Raw genomic sequence first — 23489 nt, 5'->3', positions numbered from 1 at the left:
GTGAAAATATTAATGAAAGGCTGCATATATTCTATGAAATTCTAAGAAACCTTTATTTTCCTAAAAGCTTTTATTTTCCTGTGAGATATCTCAACTCTGTTCAGTTATAGCAGAAGTAGAGGGACAAATAACTCCTTTTACATTACATTTTATATTTTTCTGGTTCCTAACTCTGTCTGTCAGTTGGCTCTAATAAGGAATTGTCTACTAGCTGTTTCTTTGCAGTGAGAGTTCTCCTCTCCTTGTCTGGGGCAGGTTATAGTAACCACTTCCTCTGAAACTTGTGGAACTGATCTAATCATAGCAGCGAGGTCCTGTCATTGAAACATCTCCAGAAGTATGCTGGTTTACTTAAGACGGTATGTCTTCATGACATCATGCCGCATTTATGCAACGGAGATGAATTCTAGTGCTTGGACAGGATTTGGTCTTAAACATTTTAATTAGTTTATTGGACTGAAGTTCAAGAGACCTGGCAAGTTAGTGGTGGATTTTTGCCAGTTGCTTTTTACATCATTTTTAAGGATTGACTGTTGCTGAATATGAGCCTGTTGAGTATTGAAGATGAGTACAAAAATGAAGTAACTGTCTCAAATTGTAGGCTCTACTAAGTGAAGACTATGTAAGGCTGGCAACCTGCATAGCAACACCTATTAACCTCATTATCCTTTCCTCCATAAGCTTACTTTATCCGCAAGTGGGTTTTGGAGATCTTCTGTGAGAGGAGAAATGTGAGCACAGCTGAACAGAGACAAAAAATTAATTACAAAGCAGAAGGGCACAACTTAGGGTGCTCTGGCAGGAGCTTGATCCTGTTTTCTAAATATATAATCTGTTTGTCATTTGAATGGCTTAACTCTGGCCCTTTTCACCCTTCTTGCCATACATTTTAAATTCATGTAATATTACGGGTGGGTAATGCTGTGTTCAGTACATCAAGAGCTTTTTTTTCTACTTTCAAATGGAAGAGGAGAAGTAACGCATTACCATTAAGTTTTCTCCCATAAATGCAAACACCTGTTCTTCCTTTCTTTCACTTTTTTCTACAAAATGATTCATTATATATTGCAGAACTCCTGCTAGTCTCTCAGATTATATTTTCTGTGTCTGGCATTAAAGCTGTTGATCCATTACTGGGCTGAAGCCTTCACCAAACTGCCAAGATCTGACCTAAGGCCATGTTTAAAGGCTTGGAAATCAACTTAGTTTGTGATTATGGACAACTTGGAGGGCTTCCCAGAAAGGACCTGTCCAGTCACCAATTGCAAGAGATGAATATTGTTTCCATTGATTTTTATATCTTTTCCTGCAACTGCTATGCACCAGCCACTTGTCAAGGCACAGCAAGGGCTGAGGCAAGCCAGGGGGCAAGGGTGACCCCAGTGCAGGCAGTGCCCTCACTGATGGGGTGCAGTCTCACGGGGTCTAAGCGTGGCAGGCAAAGCCAGGTGCTGGTAACAGGGTCTGTTGACAGTCCCAGGCAAGATGGAACAATGAGGCTCCATCCAGGAGTTTAAAAGACAGGGCTGGAGACAAAGCTACAGCATGGGTCCAAAGTCAACCCAGGAGGCAGGGCCAAAGACAGAACTGGGTACAAGCTAACACAGTGTATATGAGGGGTCTTCCCAGGAGACAAGCCACCTACAGCCTAAGTCAATCCAGGAGACAGTGCCAGAGGCAGAGCTGCAGACAGGTGCACCTACAGCAAAGTTCAGGCAAAGAGCAAAGGCCGAAGCCCGAGCTTAAAGGCGGATGCTGGGCCATAGGCAGAGGGGGTGTGTGAAGGTCCCATGTGGGACTGGTCTGTACTGATAAGGGCTGATGGTGCCCTCAGGGTCCTGACACCTCCAGATCCTTAGTGGGACAGTTGAAACGTTGCTTGCTCTGTATGCTGTCATTTCTCACAAGTTTTAGTGATGTAACTGGTACCTATAACTGGCTCTATAACAGAGCCCTTTTGTTTCACTAAAGAGGAAGAAAAGGGTTTTCCCCTTATGCTTATTTTGGCCCCAGGAATTCTTGTCATCCCTCAGATAAGCACTTCATTTCAAAGAGTGTGGATGATGGCTCACTTGTCTCCTAATGTAAGAGACAGAGGTATGTTTTTAGGAATACAAACCTTGTACTTTTTTTTTTTTGGGAGAAGAAGGAGTTTCCCCTAAATCCCAAAGTCAACTACATCTAGGCCTTCTCAAGTACCACTCTTGTTTTCAGTGGCAGGCTGAAAAAAAAGATAATATGGCATAGCAAAAATAATATTCTGCCAGGTAGGGTGGAATTTACCAGTGACAACATAAACATTCAAGCCAGCTAGAAGTTTACCAGAATCAGCGGAAATAAAAAGAGCTTACTGGAGCTGAATGGATTGTACCTGGACAAATCTGCAGGGTCCATCTCCTTTCTCAGCCCCCATCCCTGCCTCAGTTCTGGCAAAGTTCACATGGCTTGTTGTGCCGCTAAGCTATCGTTGGGTTTAATTGTGGTCTTCCTTGTGCTGTGGAGTGGATCTCTGTTAACCTCAGTTAAAGGGGAAATTCAGGACAGGAAGCTGTTCCTCTGTTAACAGACAGATATTGAGTGGGTTAAATGCATCCTTAAATCTTCTCCTGTCTGTTCTGTGGCTGCTAAAGAGAATGAGTTGTTTTCCCTCCTTCCTCGGTGATCTGCTTTCTCGGAAAATCTGCTTTGTATGCAAGTATCGTGTTGAGAAGAGTTAAGGTAATCTAGATTCTTTATCAATATTTGGGTGACTAAGGATGGAGGAACTCAAATCTAATTTTTTTCGGGTACTTAGTGCAGTATTAAAGTACCTCAGTAGTGATTTATCTTTGTTAGTATTTTTCCAGTGAAATTTGCACACAAACGTGTTTGGTCTTCACTGGCTCCAGCAAGAGTTTCAAGATTTATGGGACTGGCTACAGCGTATCCTGTGTGTTGTCTTTACCTGTAAAATGTGGTAAAGCAAAGTGAAACAGTGAGCAGAGCCCTGTGGGACAAAATCTGTGCACGGAGGAGGCGAGTGTGTGTGAGAGACTGAAGGACTGGGTGAGAAATTCTTGTTTGGCACATTACTGTAAACCGCCCTAGATTTGTTACGTGTTTCTGTCTGGAGGTTAGGAATTGTTCTGAGATAGCAGTATCAATGCTATTGTGCTGTGGTGGCTTACAAATAAGGCTTGATAAAGAAAATTTTTCAAATAATGTAAACCAAACAAGCAGATATCTTGCAAAGTCTTGGTAGTTCCAGAGCCATTTAGGCCCCATCCGTTCGCCAAGTGCAGTCAGTGTAAATAGCATCCTAAACCTGAGGTATTTTGAAAAACGTGTAACAGAAAAGTGTATGTCATTCTGACATGGCAGGGCCTGAAAAATGTATTTTACCTAGCTGTTTAAAGTGATTGTAAAGGTCCAAGTAAACACTTGCAGTATAGCCCAGTAAACGAGAGACATTAGAGAGGATTATCAAGTGTCTTTTGGGTATGAAGCCAGGATTTCAGTGTAGGTCTGTTAGTATATTTGTTTGGCCAGTGGGATTTTGCTCCTTTTTTATTTAACTTTTCCATACTGGGTTATTTACAAACTAAAGCTACTTGTTTCAAATGTATTTACCTACATACCATATATCTTTTTAAGTTACTGATACAAAGCACAGTAAGAGATTTGGGTCTAACGAACATCCTGGAAATTATGCTGTCACACAGTAAGGTAAGGAGGAAATACTGCAAATACCGTTATCGTTTTTGTAACAACCGTAGTTACTTTAGGTGTAAAGACTCTAAAAGGCTCCTCTCTTTCTTTGAATAGTTGATTCTGGTTTTCAGAGGGGTTTTCCAGATTATGAGTGTTAGAAGTAGAGGAAAGATACAGGCTGATTTAGAAATGCTGCAGCGGGCACGTGATTTCAGCCAGTGACAGAAGAGAGACACTTATCTAAATCATGACTAGACATTTTGAATTTGCTCTCATTTTCCAGAGTAGCACCCTAACAAAATTTACTTTAAAAATCTGTCTTAATTTACAGTTCTACAAAAATAGTCTAATAAAGGTATTGACCCCTCTACAGTGAATTAAAGCTACTGCTGATTGGCTTGACTTTCTTGATAAAATTTCCTTGGACCCCTCAGAAACAGTCTGCTGATCCTGGTGGAAAACCTCTGCTTTCATGTTGTATAATTCTGCAGCTGTGCCTCTGCTCTCCCTATGGTGATTAAAATACATTGAGTAGTGAATACAAAGATCACGTAATGGTTTCAGAAAGGCCTTATTGTTTATCATAGCCAGCACAGGAAATGTTGTAGAGAGACCTACATGGTTATCCCAGTCTTCATGACAGGGGAAGCTGTCTGGGAAGGGGAGGCTGACGATGTGCAGCAGTAGAGGCTGTCTCTTAACTGGTAGCAGCACCTAGCATTTTCCCCTTTATTTTCAGGGCTCTTTGGAGACAGTCGCCGCAAAGTGACACTGAGCAGAACTACAGCTTGTGTCATGGCAGTGTAATTAGGGCTGACTGTTTATGGAAATATCAGTGGAATCTCACTAGAACTACCTGCTAGCTTGAGGATATAGTTGGTGTACTTGACTCTAAGTGATGCTTAACAGCAATTGAGGTGAATTTTTCTCTGCTTGCCCTTGATCTAGGGGACAGTGTGGAATAGTTCTGGGAGTTGGGAGTGGGGTGGGAAAGTGTGGGAGGTTTGGGTAGGGAGGATGGCAGACAGGAAATCTAGCCTTTGAGAGATACTGAAGTTTTGACTTTACACAGCGAGCAGAAGTTAATTATCTTCATATACATGGAGCAGGAGTAATTCTTCTCTCTAACATTTTCTAAGTGAATAAATTTGAAAAAGACTGCCAGCAAGTGTCCAGTAAACCTGAATCTCTATAAAACACTGGAGAGCGGAGAAAAATGTATTAAGTGTATGGTGAAACTCATAATGAAAATCTTGGTTATTCTAAAAATCCCTCCTTTGTTGTGTGGAGTCAGGATTTTCTGTCATCTTTGTGGTTAGTGGAGTATCGAGAGATTTCCAACATCTGCTTTTTGCATACTGCAGCTTGAATGGAAAGGGTTTGCTTACTAGTGTAGACAGGAGCTGGAAGGTAAAAATTTTAATAGTTTTAGGTTATATATAAGTGAAAATTTTTGTCAGCATCATACATCTGCAGTTCACAAAGAGGCTTGCAAACTTGCAGTACTGCATTGTAGCATGACGTGAGTTTTTGGTTTTTTTTTTTAACAAGAGGCAGAATAGAGAGTTGTCTCCTCTGTTAGATGTGGAAACCACATTTTTCAGTTACTCAACATGCATTTAACTTTTGTTGATTGATTAGAACAGCAGCACTTGTTTTATTTGTGTAATCCTTATCCCTCAGCACCTCGATTTAATTCACAGCTTAGCAATAAATATCTTCATATCTGTGTCCTTTTCTTTCTGAAATACTTCAGTGCTTTTCTCAGTTTTTGTATTAAATGCATGAATAAATAGTTTGCTGTGTTTTTGTAATGTATTTTCTAGGATTAAACAGCACTGAGCAAATCATTGTGCCATTATAGGACAGAAAGAATACATAATAGTATGCCCATTCTGAATTAGTTTTAGTGTTCATTCAAAAGGAAAATTGTTTACTCGTAATAAAAAATTTAAAACAATTTCTACTTTAGCTGCCGGGGCTTGTTCCTGTCCTGTCAGAGCAATGAGGCAGTAGAAAATATCTTTGAGACAGACCTTACTGCAGCTACCTGGTCAATTTAATTGTGAGAAGCTAGACATTCTGCAAAAGTAGGTAACCCCAAGAGCCTGATAATTGACCCTTGTTTCTGATTTTAGCTTTTGGCTTGTTATTGTTGGGATAAAATTTTGAGGAGATGCTTTGTTTGCCTTATAGCAGAGATAGCACCTGAATCACTGAAATTCAGACCTCTTCCAGAGCGCGCTCTGATACCCTGTAATGTTCCATCATATTAAGTTTTCACTGTCTTATTACAGAAGAGCTTGCTATGCACTGTCAGCTCCTGTTAAAATAACTCCTCTAGAGATGTGTGCTAGTGTGTCACTGTCTGAAAACGCTCTTCTCCTAAACCCTGACCGGGAAAGGACTCAACTTTGAGCATACCTGGGTCTTTGCATACCTGGGGCTTTGCATCTTCAAAGAGAAGCAGAGTATGCTGCTGTGGTCAGAAGCACCTCCTTTCCTGCCTGCCTCTCCGCTTCTCGGCTCCTCTAGGACACTGTTTGCTGTTAGGTTTTAAAGTAGACAAACCCTCTTCTGCCAGTCTTTTAGGGGTACAAAGAGTTTAGCTCCCCTATCACCACTGCAACCAAGCACACTTAGATAGGGACAGAACATAATCTCAGATTTATGTATTTGTTCTTTTAACAGGTTAATTTTTTATTAGTGGTGCACAAGGAGGTGATTTTTCTCTGTCCCTCTGCAGATTTATTTCAGTCTCCAGATTCCAATGATAATGTCTCAGTGTACTTAGCTGATATGCTGTTGGGTTTCTTTGCTCCCCCTCCACAAATAATGAGATCAGTTCACTGAGTGAAACTGTGAGCCACATTAAGGCAAGAGAAGCAATTTACTGCTGCTGCATACATTTGCTGAGTGTAGTTTTCCTCATCTTGTCAGCTTGTCAGTCTGGAGGCATCCATAAACCTGTGACAGCTTCACAAGACTAACTCCAGCAGCAAGCTGTCAGAGTGCCAGGCACTGCTGTCTGTGGGCTCCCTTCCCTCCACTCCCCGCCTTGCCCACCGGTTTTGCCCTCCTTCTGCCTGCCTCTCTTCTCTGTCTCTCCCTCCTCTTCTCTCCAGCTCCCCGCCTCCCTCTACCTTATCGATGTGGGTTTAGGTGCTGCCTTTCTCTGTGGTGATAGCTTTTTGGTTTCCTCCTTGATCCTCTTGCCACTGGAACAAAAGGAGAGCTGGCTGCCCGCGGTGCAGCACCTGCCCCTGCAGCCTGGGGAGCGAAGGGGAGGAAAGCGGAGCGCTCTGCATCCCGGTCTGCCTGCATCGGCAGTGAGCTGGTTCAGTCCCTTTGCTAGAAATGCCTTTGAACTGCTGCCAGATCCTATTGTCTGCCGTCCAAATGGAGTTCAGCGCCCTGCCGTGATTAGATGCACAGTGTGTAAGAGGAGGAAGGGATAGAGCTGTATCCCCACCCTGGAGGAGCATCTCAAATCTGCCGTGTGCTATGAGTACTAGAACATGCTTCTCTGCCTTCCTCTGCACACCATCTTCCTTACTTTCTTCGTATTGTTCCTGGGATTCCAGGGAGTGACATGAAAGCTTTTCAGAGAGGAACTGCAAGGCAAGATAGTTTCTGGAGAGAAGAGGGCTGTGCTTTTGGACTGTTATGTGGGACTGTGCTTTGCCCACCACTCACTTGTAGCTGCAGTATGATATACCAGCTAGTAGTTAATGGTGCTTATGCTCAGCAGTGATGTGCTCTTTTTTAGCATGAATTTATTTACATTTTCCATTTGTCTGCACTTAAAATTCCAGCATCCTTAGGCTCACAAAATGATCTGAGAGATTTTAGCAACACTGAGTGAAGGGAAGGCAGCCACTGCTACTAATAATGGTTCAGCCATCTACCAACTGTGCAGCCCAGCTGCCCTTCTCCAGAAAGGCCAGCTCACTTTATTTATAATTTTTGTGAAGAGCAGCTCTTGATCTTTCTTGCTTTCCCTTCCGCTCCATGTCTTTCCTTGGATTGCTGACTGTCAGACTGCTTTTGAGAGGGTAACTTCACTTGAGGATTTTGCTTTTAAAGGTAGGAATTTGAGTCTTTGTGCTTATCTTTGCTATTCCTTATCTAATTGTTACCCGTGTTGTTACAAGAAAACATTTTCTTTCCTGCCTTGTGTTTGACTGCTTGATAACCAGTCATTATCTGCAAGGACAACGCTTTGAGAGGAGGATGGAGAAGCTGCTCTTCTGTGACTGTATTAGGCAGTGCACTAAGTGGAGTTGGCAGGGCTTGTATCTCGCACTGATATGCCTGCTACAGTCCTTGCTCATTAGGCTCTTTGTTAGTTCGTTCTCCTCCTCCTCCTGCTTTCCCTTTCCCTCCCTGACAGGATGTCTGTGCATCTAACCTTGCTGCTGTGTTAAATGCAGGTTCTGAAATACGCTGGAGGAGGGTGAAATTTGCCCTGTGAGGAGCTGGTGGCTCACGAATGCACTTGAATAGTATGAGGAAGCTGGTTATAGCTGCACGCCTTTGCCTAGGCTACTGCTCACACTGCACTATAAATAGATACTCGCTTGACCCTTCGTAGTCACTTTATGTCTTGGGTACCTGACTGGCAGGTGAACAGATAGCAGCAGTATTGGTAACTGGTGAAATCATTGTAAAGATGAGAGCTATTACAGACAGAGCATTTTAAAAATCAGATTATGTCTTGTATGTTCCCCGAGGACTAATGCAGCCACATTTTCTAGTGGTGTGTCACACAGCAATCTACATTCTCATTTGCATCTGAAGAGCAAAGCTAGTTGTGCTAAGTTAATATTTAGCAATTTGAAAGCTTAGAAATGGAAATTTTTATAGATATTCCTTTTCCTTTCACCACAAACTAGTAAAAGACGACCCTTTGGTTAAGTGTGTTTGATTTCCATTTTTTAGTTGCTTGGGAAATAAGATTCACTTGGAACACTGAGGATTTTTTGGTCATTAAGAAATTTATTGATCATTGAGCTGAAATGTAGCTGCCATTCTCCTGGTCAAGGCACATTAAGCAGAATTTGGGCCTTTAAAAATGTTCTTTAACCAGTCAAGTTCTTGCTGATAGTAGGGATGCTTCTGTGTTGTGGCCAAACACTGCAGATGTAGGAAGCAAGAGCGTGGCCTGGAGCACAGACCAGAAATTTCTCTCAGGGCCTCTTCTCTTAAGGGTCTTTGTTTTTTCCCCTTACAGTAACAAATGCAGTCAGATTATTAGGCTGCTTTGTAAGTAACTGTGTAGATGTAGCTCTTGCTGTCTAAAACAGCAAAAATAATGTGTCGAGTCACCTAAGATGAAATATAATGGAAATTCATTAACCTCACTGCTGTCCTTCGTTGTTAAACAACCATTTTATGTGCTCAGTAAAATGTTATACCATGTCAGAGGCATTTCATGAGTGGATGCAGCCATTTGCCTGAAACCACAATTAAGGTTCAGTTGCACGAGCTCCCCGTTCAACCTGGTGTTACCACTTCAGCACGTGTAGATGTGTCTGCATTGTCATACCTCATTCCACACACCTGGACCCTCGAAGTTTTCTTCTAGCAGGATGGAGTGCTACCTGTAGCACAGAGCTGGACTGGAGCAGGGACTTCAGTAGTTCTCACTCTGTGGGCTGCCTGTTTTCTGAAGCTTTGTGATGGAGTCACCTAGTCCAGTAAAAGCACTCGAGTGTGTTTGAAAGCTGGGAAGCTCGTTTTAATCTCTGAAACATTCTAAAGAAAGTGACGAATTTGCTAAGCTTGTTTCAAGAGAGGTAATTGGTAGTGCTCATTTATAAAAAAATGTTGCTGGGTTGCTGGAAAGTAGGAGGGGGAAGAGGCTGAGAAGGAAGGTCTGCAAACTAAGCCTGCTTACACGCATTAGGATGAGCCCAGGCATGAAGCGAAAGGAAAACTCGGAGCTCTTCATTATCTAATACTCCCTTAGGGCAGTAACAAACTCACTATAGAGCCAGCAAGCCAGGCACAGGGGCTGGCAGAGAGAGCACACATTGTTCGCAGAATATGGCTGGTGCTAGAATCTTTCACTGCAAATATGAAGCCATCTTTAATGCAAAATATTCCTCAAGGGGATTTGGTTTTGTTGCTTACCATTTCAAAAGCCCGTCCAGTGTGATGCCTTCTTCCAAACAGAAGGTTGTAAAGTTAGGTATTGTACAACAAAGGAAGCATAATCTTGCTTTTTCATACCCCCATATATGAGCTGAGGTTATGCAGACCCTCCTTATTGGAACTGAAAAAGACCAAATGGAGAAGTTAACCTCTCTCTGCTTTAGTATATTGTAGCTTTTCAGCTTTTCTGTTGCACTTAGTGGCCACTCCATATTGTGTGCTTCATTGCAGAGTAAGTAATCATTTTTATACTAAAAGTTCCACTGCAGAATGTATTTGTGTAAAAGCCAAATGTTTTTTTCCTGGGGCGGGGTAGGAGGATGGAGAATGCGGGAGAGCACGTAACGCAGACCTTCAGTGTCTCTCGCTGGTACATGGACAGTTGTTCTGATTTGGATTTCTATAAGGAGTGGGAAATAGAATTGAAGGTGTCTCTTCTGAGGTGGTAGGGTAATTAGGGGTAAGATTCGTGGTGTTGGTTCAGCTTGCATACATTAAATTGGTTGATTGACATTAGTCTGTTTAGGATCCAGAAGGAAAGTGCACCTCTCTCTAAAAAAAGTAGAGGATTCATATATCTCCTCTTATTTGTATTCTTAGCATTTGCAGAGTCCAAAGTGATTCTTCATATTAGAAATTTGACCTAAAATAAGTTCATTCTCTTCCCCCTTCCCAATAAATTAAATGCCATTTGCAGTAGTTTAACCTCTGAGGTGACCCTTGCTGAATGAGCGTTGTTCCTCTGTTCGACGCAAATAGCAGCAGTGAAGAAAAAGAAACGTATGATAGCCTGGCAAATGAGGTGGAGGGGAAGAGAATTCTCACCCCTTCCATGGAGCAAACTCTATGCTGTCAGCAAACCAAGTCGAGTTACGATCCTCCTGCTAGTTGAGAACTGCTATAGGATTTTTCATCTTCTGTCTCAAAGCTCATTCTCTGGAGTGTTTGCAGTAGAGTGGCGAGAGGTGACAATCCTACTCTTATCGCTGTTTTGAAGTTTGTGTTTTACCCTGGTAATGTCAGGATACTAATTCATTCTGATATGTTCACAAAGTGCTGTTGAGGCATCAGGGCTCAGCATCTTTGTGTAATGTGATTCTCATTTTACAGATGGGGTTCAGAAAATGTGTAACCACCATCAAGGTAAAAGTGGAATAAAGGACTGAACTCAGTCTTACTCTCAAATTCCCTAGCTTTTAGGATGATGTCTAGCTCCCTCCCAGAGGGTACGTGAAGAGCTCTCACTGTCTCAAAGATGGTCTTTGAACCTATTTCCAGTGCTTGTGGACCAGCGCACAAAGAGGAAGTTGAAGATTTTTATATCCACCCTGTCTCATCTCCTATGATAATGCTTGTCTTCCTTCTGCCCCTTCTGTAACTGTGTGAGAAGAGAAGGAAGCCAGAAAGGGCACTGAAATTTCCCTGGCGGTTCCCAGTGTTGGTCTCCTGAATGTGGAGCCCTTGCTTGTGGGTCAGCTGTTGGTGTCTTCGTCTCTGAATGCTCTTGAAAATCAGTGTCTGGATGAGAGAACAAAATGGAGTCCTCGGTTTACGTGTGCAGGAATGAGTTAGAAAACAGTCACCCTTAACTCTGGAGGAGCTGCATGAGGGTGGTGTATGGCTTGATAACCCCTATGCACACGCTCCCTGGCACTGCTGGGGCAGTGTTATCTGTCCGCACTGCTGCCAAGGGACTGCCCCACTGAGCAGGGGGACACAAGGGGTTGAAAGTGGGAGCCACGTCAGTGGGTTTCCTGCTGCTGGAATGACCAATGCATTTGTCAAACTGGCAGCCCTGAACGGCTGAGGAGGAGAAGGATGTACAGGGCTGCTCTCCTGGTCAGGATGAGGGGATGCTGGTGAATTTGCACATTTGCCCATGGCCCCTCAGCTGAGAGGGGAGTCAGGCAGTAAAGCCAGCGCCTGGCGAGCGCAGAGGAGACTGGGTTACATCCAGCGGCAGGCAGCTGCCTTGCGATGCTGCCTGGTCAAGTCAGATAAATTGGTTGGGAAAATACAGGCAGGCAAAGGGGAATAAGAGCAAAAATAAGCATAAAAGCTCTGGGGCAAGATTCTTGCTACAGGTACCAAGATGACAGCAGGTCCTTTGAATGCACTTTACATTAACACTTGTAATCACAGATGTTCTGCAAGCCACTTAGCGCTTCACGGGAGAGTGAGGACAAAGCCAAAGCATTTCAAATTATTGCAGAAACACTAACGCAGATTCATAATGAAGACCGAATTTTTACAATTCAAGTAGAGGCTGCAGTTCTTTGGCGTGTAAGAAAACAGAGCATGTCTTCTAAAAAGCTGTAATCTTCATATTCCAGCTACCAAATGAATTATGTGGGAATTAAGTAGACCAAATAATTAGAATTAAAATTAATTTGTCTATTTAACTTTAAAATTAATGTCTAAAATCTTAAAATATGTTTATCACTGTGTATTTCCTAGTAACATAATTACAGCTCTTCAAAGTTGCCATCTAGCTAAAAATTATTTCGTTCTCGTGTTTTGGCTACAATGAAGAAGATAAGATTAAGTTCGGAGTTTGGATATCCAGACTGCCTTTGCCCTCCCCTTTGCAACAATGTTGAGTAGAAAAGGAAGAAAAAAATCTTGTCTGGATGTGTAGTGTTAATCTCATCTGGGGCTACTAAAAAGCATTAATTATTTAGTTATAGCGTGGCTGCAAAGTCGAGTTTGAATTACTCAAAGGCTCTAAATATGCTTGTTTCTCTCCCATCGCATCTGTGCACAGGATTTTAGTGTTAAGTGATCTGAAAACTATAAAGTATCTGTTACCTCATGGAGATCAATTAGCACATTTATACTTCAGATGTCATCATTAACGATGAAATTTCAGCATTTACAGTGTTTTATTGTGGGTATTCTTTAATGTAGGTAACCTGCACTGTGAGCTAGCTGATACCGCTTTGGTCTCTGTATGGGAAACAGTTTACCATTGAGAGGGCAGAAAGCGCTGTAAGAATGCAGTTGAGGCAACTTTCCTGCCTAATGCCGCCCTTGCCTTCTTTTGCCACTAAATGCCTCTCTCTGGCAAAGGGAAGGGATGAATGCAGTTAGACAGTGCTGCAAGCATATTAGATTTTCACAACCAAACCAACAGCGGCGTTAGTCAGGATATGGATGAAATAATGCTGTAGTGTGTCCAGAATATTGCAAGACATGGTGAATTTAAGATTTGCAGGCTGTATGAGCCCTCATCTGTCAGCATTAAATCCATAAGCTGTAAGGATGCTAGTGTATTTCTGCTGGAACTCGTCTTTGAAGATGAGCAGTTAAGCCTTTTAGACCCTGCTTTTCTTGATTATTAAAGAACCTATGTTTTTTAAAAATAGGCAAGCTAGACCTAATGTCTCAGGCAAATTCTGTCTTTAGGCACTCTGTTTCTGCCTCCTTAAGCAATGTGAGCTGTCATTTTCTCCTACTCCCCCCTGAGTCCCTGTGCACTCCTCCCTTTATCTCTTCCTCCTACTCTCAGCTTTGCATTTTGTTTCATGCTGGTTCCTATTCCTGGAACAGTCTCCCAGTCTCTGCTGCCAAATCCTTCCTCCCTCGCTCTGCTCTTGTGAACCTGTTTCTTCCAGCAATCATTCCCAAGTTGTTTACTTAACTAATTGTCTCTCTGTGTGCTTTCTTTACTATATCTGTTGTTCTGGACCATGTTTCCTAACATGAGATAGTACATATGGCAGAATAAAAGAGGGAGGGCATTTGCCACTATTTTGTTGAGCATTGTTTGCATTAGCTCTTTAGACAATGTGATAAATGACAAGTAATAAATTCCCCTTCCCATTTTGAGTGCAGAATTTTTTACTTAATTCACTGTTTTCTGTACACTCTTAAAGAGCAGCCATGTTTTATCTTAAGGTAATTACTAGGCTGTGTAAAATTAGCGTCTGTATTACAGCAGGTGCCATCAGCTAGCCTGTCTGTATAGGCAAAGTTCAGCTGTGTTTATCAATTTGCACGAAATGGTGGTGGAAAACACAGAGCTCTGGGCAAATCTGGTGGTGCTCGGTAATATTACTGTCAGCGCACAGCTGCACTGTGGTGGCAGTTGTGGTGCCGTGGCTGTTATTTTCCTAGCATGGACGAGCTCGTAGGGGCGTGCATGGAGATGCAGCTGCTTACTGTTTATAAAGAATTTTTGTGTTCTTGTTTGTAGAACAAGTCTTACCACAAAAAAAACCCAAAACATTACAGAAAAGCAGAAGACCCACCATCTTAGTAAAACTATATGTTGGTAAGTCGTTATGTTGTTGTATGCAAGCGGTGGATCAAGTCATTGGGTTTTTTTTCAGTGTATTTTGTGGGCTGAATACCTTCTACCAGGCTAGACTGAGAGAAGTGGGTTCTCTTTCCTGCTGAACACCTTGCCATAGAGGCTGATGCACATTTCCCCCTGGAGACAATTTCACTTTTCTGGTGATTCTGTCCTTTCCATTCCAACTGAGGCAAGACAATCTGATCACTGATTTTTCGTAAAAGTTACTGGGATTTTCCGGTTTCAATTCAATTATATTGACCAAAGTTGAAAAGTTATTAAGAAAAAAAAAAAAAAGAAACTGTGAAAATATTATTGTTGCTTTAGACAAAGTTTCATAGTAAACAATGTTCTAAATACTTTTATTTTCTGAAGTCTCACTTCTGATAATATCTGGCCCCGTATCTTACTGCTATGTGTGAAACAGAAATAGCTTTGTAGTTGCTTAATCCGATAGATACATATACAAGCCTGCAAAATGGCACACAAGACTAACCCCATACATTTTGACGCAAAGGTTAGGCATACATTTTTCCATTATCAGAAACTAAAAGTGGGTTTCAAAACTAAATTTCTTCATGGAAAAAAACAATTTATTACTTCAAGACATAAATAGTTTCCATGTTAATAAGGAAAAATTAATCAGATTTTCAGTAGTTGAATGCATTGTATTGGAAATTTTACTACCTGTGAATTTTGGAAAACAGTCTCCAAGATTTAGTCTCCAAACCCCGTAATTGGGCACCATGCAGTTTTCAGTACCCAGATCCTTTTGTCTTCAGTCGCAGACCCTAAGGGAGACGTACATTTTGCTCAAAGTTCTTGAGCTTTCCTGACAAAGCTTCAGTTTTATCAGAGGGTAGATTTGATTGAAAATATGGCAGCTTTTGTTCCTGAGTTTGTCTGTACTGTTAATTAGGCTGTTAATGAGGTCCTGGACTTATTCTGCATGAAGGAGTATTTTAATGATGCAGCTTCATAGTAGAAAAAACCTCTACTAGTAATCAGTTGGCTAATTAGAAATGTAAGAATGTAGCACCTACTTTAGCAATTAATTCTATAAAATGAGAGGAAGGTGAAGAACTAGTGATGTATAATTACAGTACAATTTTAAAAGAATTAATGTATTAGAGACTTGTGTCTTTTGAAATAAGTTTTATTTCTCTATGTTGATTGTCTAAAAGCAAGGTTTCTACAAAGGGGAACAGAAGGTGCAGTGTTGAAATTCTTGTTTAAAAATGCAGTGAACATAGCATAGTGTCATCTGTGGGGTGGAAATAAGTGTGCGTTGCCTGTGTTGCTCTGATTTTGTAACAATTAGAAACGCAGATGGTTTGAGAGAAAATTAAATAATTCCATCCACATTAAGATAGGAAAGTCTAACAATAGACACAACTGTTTATCACCCTATTTCTCACAGAGTCCCTCCTGCTGTCACTTGCGCATCCTTCGTGCATTGAAAACTAACTAGTGTGTGAAGCTGTTACAGAGTCCATTGAGGCCATAAGGACCCCAGTAGGCTGAAGTTGCCCTGACCCACCATGCGTGGGGTGTCCGTCCATCCACCCTCCTCCTCCTCAGACACAGGCCACATCCTCAGCGGCAGTACCCAAACAAGACAAATAGAGGCAGTCGGTGCCAGCCACCAGGTTCAACCTAGAATCCAGTGATCACCGGATGAGTCCGTAGACATCAGGCGGGTCCAAAGTCAGGTCAGTGAGGCAGAGCATACTTGCAGTGTAGTTCAGGTCATGGCCTGAGCTCAGGTGCAGCTCACAGGTCAGTAGATGGAGGCTGGGCAGGGCATTCAGAGGCTGTTGGTGTATGCAGGGCCCTGACAGCCTTCCTTAAAGAGTGCCCCCCTCGAGATCTATTTCTACCATAACCCTTGTGAAAAACCAGATGGTGATTTTTCATTGCACAGGTGGCCGTGAAGGCTTTGTGAGGGCAGCAGAGTGCTTTACATTTGTTCCTGACTTGCAAAACCCAGGCCTCCAAACCACTGTCTCAGCCAGCCTGTGTAATCTCCGTAGACCTCAAGTCATCCCTTTTCCACTCATTCCACTCTTTTTCCCTTTGCTTTTTTTCGCTCATTTTGCCTTTGCTAGGCCAAATGTATAGCTTGCTTATATCATTTGCCCCTCCTTTTTCTGAAGTGAGTTTGCCCGGTGTTAAAAGCTGTCTTGCAATAGCCAAGCCAGCAAAAAAAGTGAATATTTTGTTTTCTGAGTCCAGGAGACTTATTTATTTCAATCACACCAAGGTAATAGAGAACTGAATATTAGAAACTACAAAGGCTGGGAGATACGCCATTAGCTTGACACTGGATGGAGGTCTTGTGAACAGACAGCCTCAGGTGAAGGCAGGCAGGAGGCAGCTGCTGTGCACGGCTGGGGAACATGTTCTTTTACAAGCCCTGCAGATTCTGACCACGTGAATATTAGTGCAGATATACAGGAACAGGTAAGCACAAGAGCATTTCCTGAGATTTTATGCTTTAGTAGAGCATACTTACAGCTTCCTTCTGATGTCAATTTGGACAAATTTCCGGTGTAACATTACCGACCTGTTCTCTACTGTCATATGTTCCTAGAAAAAATAGATTGGAAAAGAGGATTAGGTCCTACATATTACCTAACAGGAGGAAGCAATTGAATATAGAAGATCAGCCTCTTGGTAATTGAGGTGAAATTTTTAAAGTGTAGCTCAAAGAAGGAATGGTTAGGCTGCTTTCATAGCAATTGCAGATAAACTCCCATGATGTACATTTTTATATTAAGACACTTCAGCTCTGACTGACGCAGAGTTGTCTTGTTTAGCCACAGTTTGACTGTATTTCCCCACTTGATTAAGTTATTTAAGACAGCAGAGAAGACGTTTTGCTTTCTGCAGCAGGACCGTTTATCTGAATTGTGGTAAGCAGGGTGCATGAGGGAATGGAAATTAGGTCCTTGTCCATATCTAATGTGGAAGGAACTGTATTTATTTCTTGTTCTCACAGTGGAGTTGAAGATGTTTTGCCATGATAGAGTATACCTGTTGGTTACTGATGTAAGGAGGATGCTGAAGATGGTGTGTTCCCACCATTTGGGGTGGGATTGGAGAGCAACTTGGAGTGCCCTTGTGTGGCAGGCTCTGCCCCGCACTGACTCTAGTTCTCTGTCCCACACCCCCACGTGGCTGGCTGCAGAAAGTAGCTGGTGTCTCACGTTATCGCCTGGTTTGGGAAAAGGGTCAGGGTCAGAGCATGCATAGACCTATGTGTCAGGAAGGACACAAAAAAGAAAGGAAGGGTAAGTCCAGAATGAAACTGTGCAGTTCTTGTGATGGCCTGATACCTGGCTGTTATAGCTTCTGTAGCACATGAGGTAAAGAAGTGGAGATGCTCCTTTGGTTGTCTCTGAGGGAAGTGCCTCCTTTCTCTCTTACAAGTACTTGCGTTATAGTGGCCTGTGGAGCCCCAGAGCACTTACATCCCCTCAGCTGCTGGGAAGCTCTGACTTCTGTGAGCACTTCCACTGCCATGATACTTGTCTTTCCTTTTCATTCCAGCAAAGGTGTGCAGCTGCCAAGCTACATATTATTTTTATTAAGTAGGTAACATCAGCAACTGTTGAAAGCTGAAATTCTGTTTGATTGATTGTTTTTTAAACAATTCTTCAGATTCCTGATTTGCACATCTGATCTTTAGGCAGGCTGATATACAAAACAACTGTTTTCCCTTACCAAATTTGTCCTGTGCCAAGATGGTGAAATGTGTAGGGACTTGTGGTGCTGACATTCAACTTGAGAGAATACCTCAGTGTAGAAGTTTGACATTCCTTTGCTTTTGAAAATTAGTCAAGTTGATTGTAATGACCCTAAGCAGTGAGCGTAGTATGATGGGGAGAAGGCAGGGAGCTGAAAACCAAATTTGCTGGAAGCTCTTATAAGGAGGACCTTTTTGTTTTCAGAGGAAAGGATGAGTTTACATTGCTAGCTGGTAGCGCTGGGCCATGCCTCTGTCATTGGCATGGGAAGGACTAAATCTGTTGTTTCTTTTTTTGTACTGTAAAGGAGTAAGAGAACAAAGATTTGCTGCAAACTAGGTTGTCAGTGGAAGGGATATATCATGTATCCCAACAGCAAGAACCTTTCAGGAATCATGGGATCCCTGTGCTGCCTGCCATGGAGCTGGCCTCTCCAAGATCTGTGCCTTCCGACTTCATTGCACTGGCACAGGGGTAAATTCAAGCCTGCGGTTGGGTTCCCACCAGGCCAGGCTGAGAGGAGTTCATGCAGATCTGTTTAGCATGGACTGTGTGTTGCTCTTGCAGAAGGTGTGAAGTTACCTACCTGTCTGGAGACGATAATAAGAAAATAAAAATAGTTATTACTTCATCGCACAGTTCTTCTCCTCTTTTCTCAAACTGACACATTTCAGCCTGCTGGCCAGCTGGCAGCTTTCCAGCTACCACAGGTCTGTACCACAAGAGGCCTGTCCCTGCACCGGGACTTGCCGAAGCAGAGCACAGCGCTGGCTGGAGGCTGCAAGCCTGTCTGTCAGAGCAGCGTGGGCACCATTAGTGCTCCTTGCCTCTGTGATCTGGGTTTTGTCTTCCTTGGGCAGTCTCCCTGCAAGATTTGACTGGTAGTGGGTGCTAGCTGAAACACATGCTCAGAGCCCAAAAATGAGCTTGGTTGGCAATTACATTACAATGTGGCTGTAATTTTTTATCCAAGACGTGGAATACAACCAGTGTTCTTTCTCCTGAGGATCTCATAGTTCTTTTGCCATGTGGGTCATGTTATTTGCCAGGTTCCCGACCCTCAGGAGAGAGGAAGGGGGCCTGTACCTGGAGGCCTGGCATACAGATACTGCTGTGGGAAAGGCTACTGTGTCTCACAATCAAGCAGGCAAACATGGAATTTTGTGTCATGATGACAGCATTAAAGTGGAATGGGTTGGAAAATCAGTCAGATTCCTTCACTGATTACTGTGTAACTCAATTACTTCAGTCCCTCTGGGGCCCAAGGCAACAACCATCTCGCAGGAAGTGCCCAACAGACCTGTGAACTAGAGCTGTTGTGGGCAAAGGCAGGATCCTGCTGCTGCGCATTCCAGAAAGAGGGATTATACTACAAAAAATAGAAAAGACTGAAGAAATGTCCTCATGACACTGATTTTTAGGGTGGTGAGACCTTCTGTTGCTTTGCTAGGAAGGAGCTTGTATGACAGAAGTTCTTGATAAAGATGTCGAATGACACACCCTTATCTTCCACATGCTTTGGCACGAATGTACCAGCAGCCCGAGATACCTACATGCTGGTCACTGGTTTTGGACAAGTGCTGGTCTTGAGCGTTTGTACTGATCCCCCACAATAATTTTCAAGCATTGGAAATATCTGGAGATCAGACATTAAAACCACACAATTCTGATTGCTATCTTGGTTTCATATCATATCAGTTGCCACGTTGCTTAGCAGCTGATAATTCACAAAACGGTTCATGTTTCACATTAACACTGTGTATCACTGGGAAACAGAACATCTAAGTTTTATAAAGCGTTTGTCTTAATGCTAGTGGTTTGTGAGATAGCTGACCTTACAGCTGATGCTCTCTGATCTAGTGATGCCTTTCTGACAGGACAGGACCCTGCTGAGCCTGCATCCTTCTGCTGGTGAAACACTTCTTGCTGTGCATTTTGACTCCTGCCTTCTGCAAGTCACACTCAGGCAGTCCTGGCAGGAGTTCAGAGTGGACCTTAATTTATCTATATACTTGGTTTTTCTGTGGTGTTAGCGTCCAAGGAGTTCGATCTCAAAAGAGGACACAGGTATTTTCTTTTCCTTTAAGAGGGACCAATTTTCAGTGTGATTTTTTTTTTTCCTTTTTTTTTTTTTTTTTTCCTTTTATTTCGCAGTATAGATCCTTCTGGGTTTTGTGTTTCCGGTATGGGTGGTTACTGACAGCTCTCTCAACTTTCAATACAAATTTTGGTCGGTATATTTGTTTTGTTGCCTTTTTTTCTTTTCCTTTCATTTGAACCTAAACCAGCTGATGTGGTCCCCAAAGAGCTAACCGCATACTGTGCCAGCTGGCATGCCCTCTGGCTGTGAAGCCTTGTTAAAGAGATGGGAGCTGACAGATTCTTGAGCAGCAATCTGATACAGGCCTTTTCTTTTAATTTGTTTTTTTTGAGCTCACCCATGTAACAAATGGGGGCTTGTTTGGGAGCTTCGCTAGAGGCTTGAATGGAGTCATTGTTATCGAAACACTGCTGTGATTCAGAAGCACCCAGCAAAGGGGGTTCCTCTCTGTCTTGCCCCTCAGCTGGGCACTGCAGGTGTGGCAGCCTAGCTTAAACTCTGGTTTCATCCTTATTCTGCAGAATAATCCAGTTGTCTTGTGATTTTCATCTTTAAACTGATAACAAGGAGACTGAAGCTACAGTGCTTTGCAAAATAGAGACTCAGATCAACACTAAAAATGAAGTTGAAGAGGTGAGTGAGTGTAACCAGGGAAGAGAAGCATTTTCCATGTTGATGTTTTGAGGGTAGAGAGTTGTAAAAGTAGTACAGAACTTTGCCAGACTTTTGCATAGATCAGCATACTCTCAGTTTTCTTACTGTTACCGTGGTGTTCAGGTTACAAATTCTACCCCAGAAACACTTGCTTGGAAATTCTGTAGGCAATGCATGGACTCCTGAGCTTGTAAGTCATTCTTTACATTATTTTCTTCTGCAAAAACAACTTCTTGTGTAATACATATTTAGATAGTGAATGTTTGAATCCAAAATAGTCTAATTATTCTGTTTATCCAATGGGATTAAAAAGGAAAAGGATGGGATCAACATTGCACTGACTTGCAATTCTCAGTCTTCTCAGTCAAAATCAAGTGTGTAGGAATCTGAGTGGAGTGGTTTGTATTAATCTGTTGCACAGGTGCAGAATGAAGATCACTTCTCATAGTAGCTAATATCCATGAAGCTGTGTGTATATTGTATCTTACAGGTAATTCTCCTCATAAAAAAAGATACAGAATTTATTATATGCTTCTATCTAACCTCTCTGCACTGCTGAATTCAGCCTCTGCTGGCTCCTGCCTATCTGCAGTTCAATGTCATTTTGGAGCTCTAATGGCAAGTACGAGGGTGGTAACATCACGACGTTCCTTGCACAGTCAGTGGGATGGGAAAGGCTCACTGTGGAGGTGGAAAGGTTATTTTCCTGCTTGCCTTTGAAAGGTGGCACGTGTTTTTGGGTACTATACTGATACACTGGCAGTCCCAGTGTATCACTGGGACTGAGCTTGACTTGAACTGGAATTACAAGCTGTATCCTGAGAGTAACGCATTCAAAATCATTTGTGACTTCAGTAATAAAAAAAAAAAAGAAAAAAAGTATCTGAATTCTGGTTTTTACGTATTCCCATAGTAATTTCTCCCCTTCTCTCGCTTGTCCTTTTCCAGTACAAAGTTAACAGTATGTAGAGACAAAACTGAAAGATGATCGGTTGTCTGTGCTGAACAAAACACAGCTTATTGATTGAGCTGAATTTCCAAAGCGAGCTCTGTCATTACAGAGAAACATTTGGGAATGGAGACTCGATCCATTTGGAGTCTGGGGAACAGAGATTATTTTTTTTTCTTTAATCTTGATTCATCTACTGCCTTGCAGTGTGACCCTTAGTAAGATTTGCTGTGTCTCAGTTTCTCCAGTGAAAAATTATTTCTGTAGTATACTTTACATTTACAGTCTACAGCTATTCTGAAGCCTTCACTGGGACTAAGGTTTCACTGTGCCTACACAAGACAGTCTCTGCACTGCTGAGCTTATAGTGTAGAAGTTGAGGTAATACCTAATGATCATTATAAGGCTGACTCTTTTCCATCTGCTGTCACAAAGTTAGCAATATTGTATCTCCTCATATAAAATCTGCTTGACTTTCTTTGTCTTTGCTTCAAGCTGCACCAGCAGCTTGGAAAATAGCCTGGTTGGAGTCTTTAGAGATGGACTTTTGGCCTCATCTGTAAACTGATATTTTCCCTGACTCAGAAGGAATTTTTTTTGTGTTTAGTAATACACATTACAAAATATGCATGTGTCTCACAAGTAATTTCTGGTGGAGCAAAATAAGCATCTGTGTCACAAGTAGTTTCTTTTCTGGTAGGAGCTCATTGTTAGAACCCTGACTTTGCTATATGAAAACTTTTTGTCTGTCTTAAACTGATGGACAAACTAATCTTCTATTATTCTTTGTTTTATCAGAATGATAGCAACAAAAAGGCTCAAAAATGGAGAAACAGAGAAAGGATGAAGAACTGTTTTGGTAGTACTTTTTTTTTTATTGTTGCTCTTGTGCCTCCTGGTGTTGTAAGATGTGCCAGTTGAGCAGGTGGTTAGAGGGATTGTGTGTGGTGGAGCACGTCTGCAGGAGTGTGGGTGTGTGAGAAAGAAAGGTTTTCAGAGAAAAAAAAGAGGGTTTTAACTTTTACAGAGAGCTCATTTTGGGCACAGCTGACTTGGTGAGCAACATCTGGCATTCGAGGTGTCCTTGCACTGTGCTGGGAGGGGTCAACAGATGCTCCCCTAAAATGTGCCTGTATCCCAAGTAATGCACACCTGGATGTTGTTACTGTAGGTGAGTCACACTTCTGGTAAGGGAGAGAAAACTACGCAGTGATTTTATTTTATTTTTAAACCAAGGAGCAATTCAGTCACTTTCCCTAGTGTTTATGTTTTAGATGGCTTGGTGTTTGTTGGCTTTGTTGAGCATTTTATTCTGGAAAAATAACAACATATGGTGAAATAGTCTGCTGTCGTAAACACAAAGCAAGGGGCGAGCACGCTTCGTAACAGGAAGCTTTCACGTGTTTGAGACCAACCCAAATTTATGTCGTGCTGTTGGTGGTTTAAAAATGGCTTCACACTCTTCAGTGGCATATGAGGGAAGATGAGAAAGGTTTCAGAAGATGTTTCCTCTCCAGCTGCCACTGAATCAATTGGTGGTAATTAGGTGTTTAGTGCGTGGGCAGCCTGTGCCCCGTGGGTCTGTGGTGCTTGAGGGATGGTGCCTCTCCAGAGCCGTGTTTTGAGAGCCCTGGAAGAACTTGAGTTCCCAGGACAAGTGAAATGGCCTCATAGAGAGGTGTGGAAACCATGGAAATCAGGAGCTATGGGGCAAGATAGCTGGTGGAAGTTCAAGGCATCCTGCTGGATTCGGGAGAGCTATATCCTGAGGGCCTGGGAAGTCACTGGCAAGGACTTGGACACATCATCATTAGTGTGAGAACAGGATAAGACAGAGAACGTGAGGGCTCTCTTATTCTCTTGTTAATCTTGAAATACAAGCTAGAATAAAAGGGG

The 23489-nt window shown here is 42.4% G+C and overlaps 1 protein-coding gene across 4 annotated transcripts in view; it reads left to right on the top strand.

The window, feature by feature from the left end:
• The window catches only part of NDST2 (N-deacetylase and N-sulfotransferase 2), a 133433-nt gene that overhangs the window by 82970 nt on the left and 26974 nt on the right, over window positions 1–23489 (top strand). The window lies entirely within an intron of this gene.

This window comes from Chlamydotis macqueenii, chromosome 7 (genome assembly GCF_036417535.1).
Source record: "Chlamydotis macqueenii isolate bChlMac1 chromosome 7, bChlMac1.mat, whole genome shotgun sequence".
Classification (NCBI taxonomy): Eukaryota; Metazoa; Chordata; class Aves; order Otidiformes; family Otididae; genus Chlamydotis; species Chlamydotis macqueenii.
Note: the sequence above shows the minus strand (reverse complement) of the source record. Positions and strands in the feature narration are given on the sequence as shown.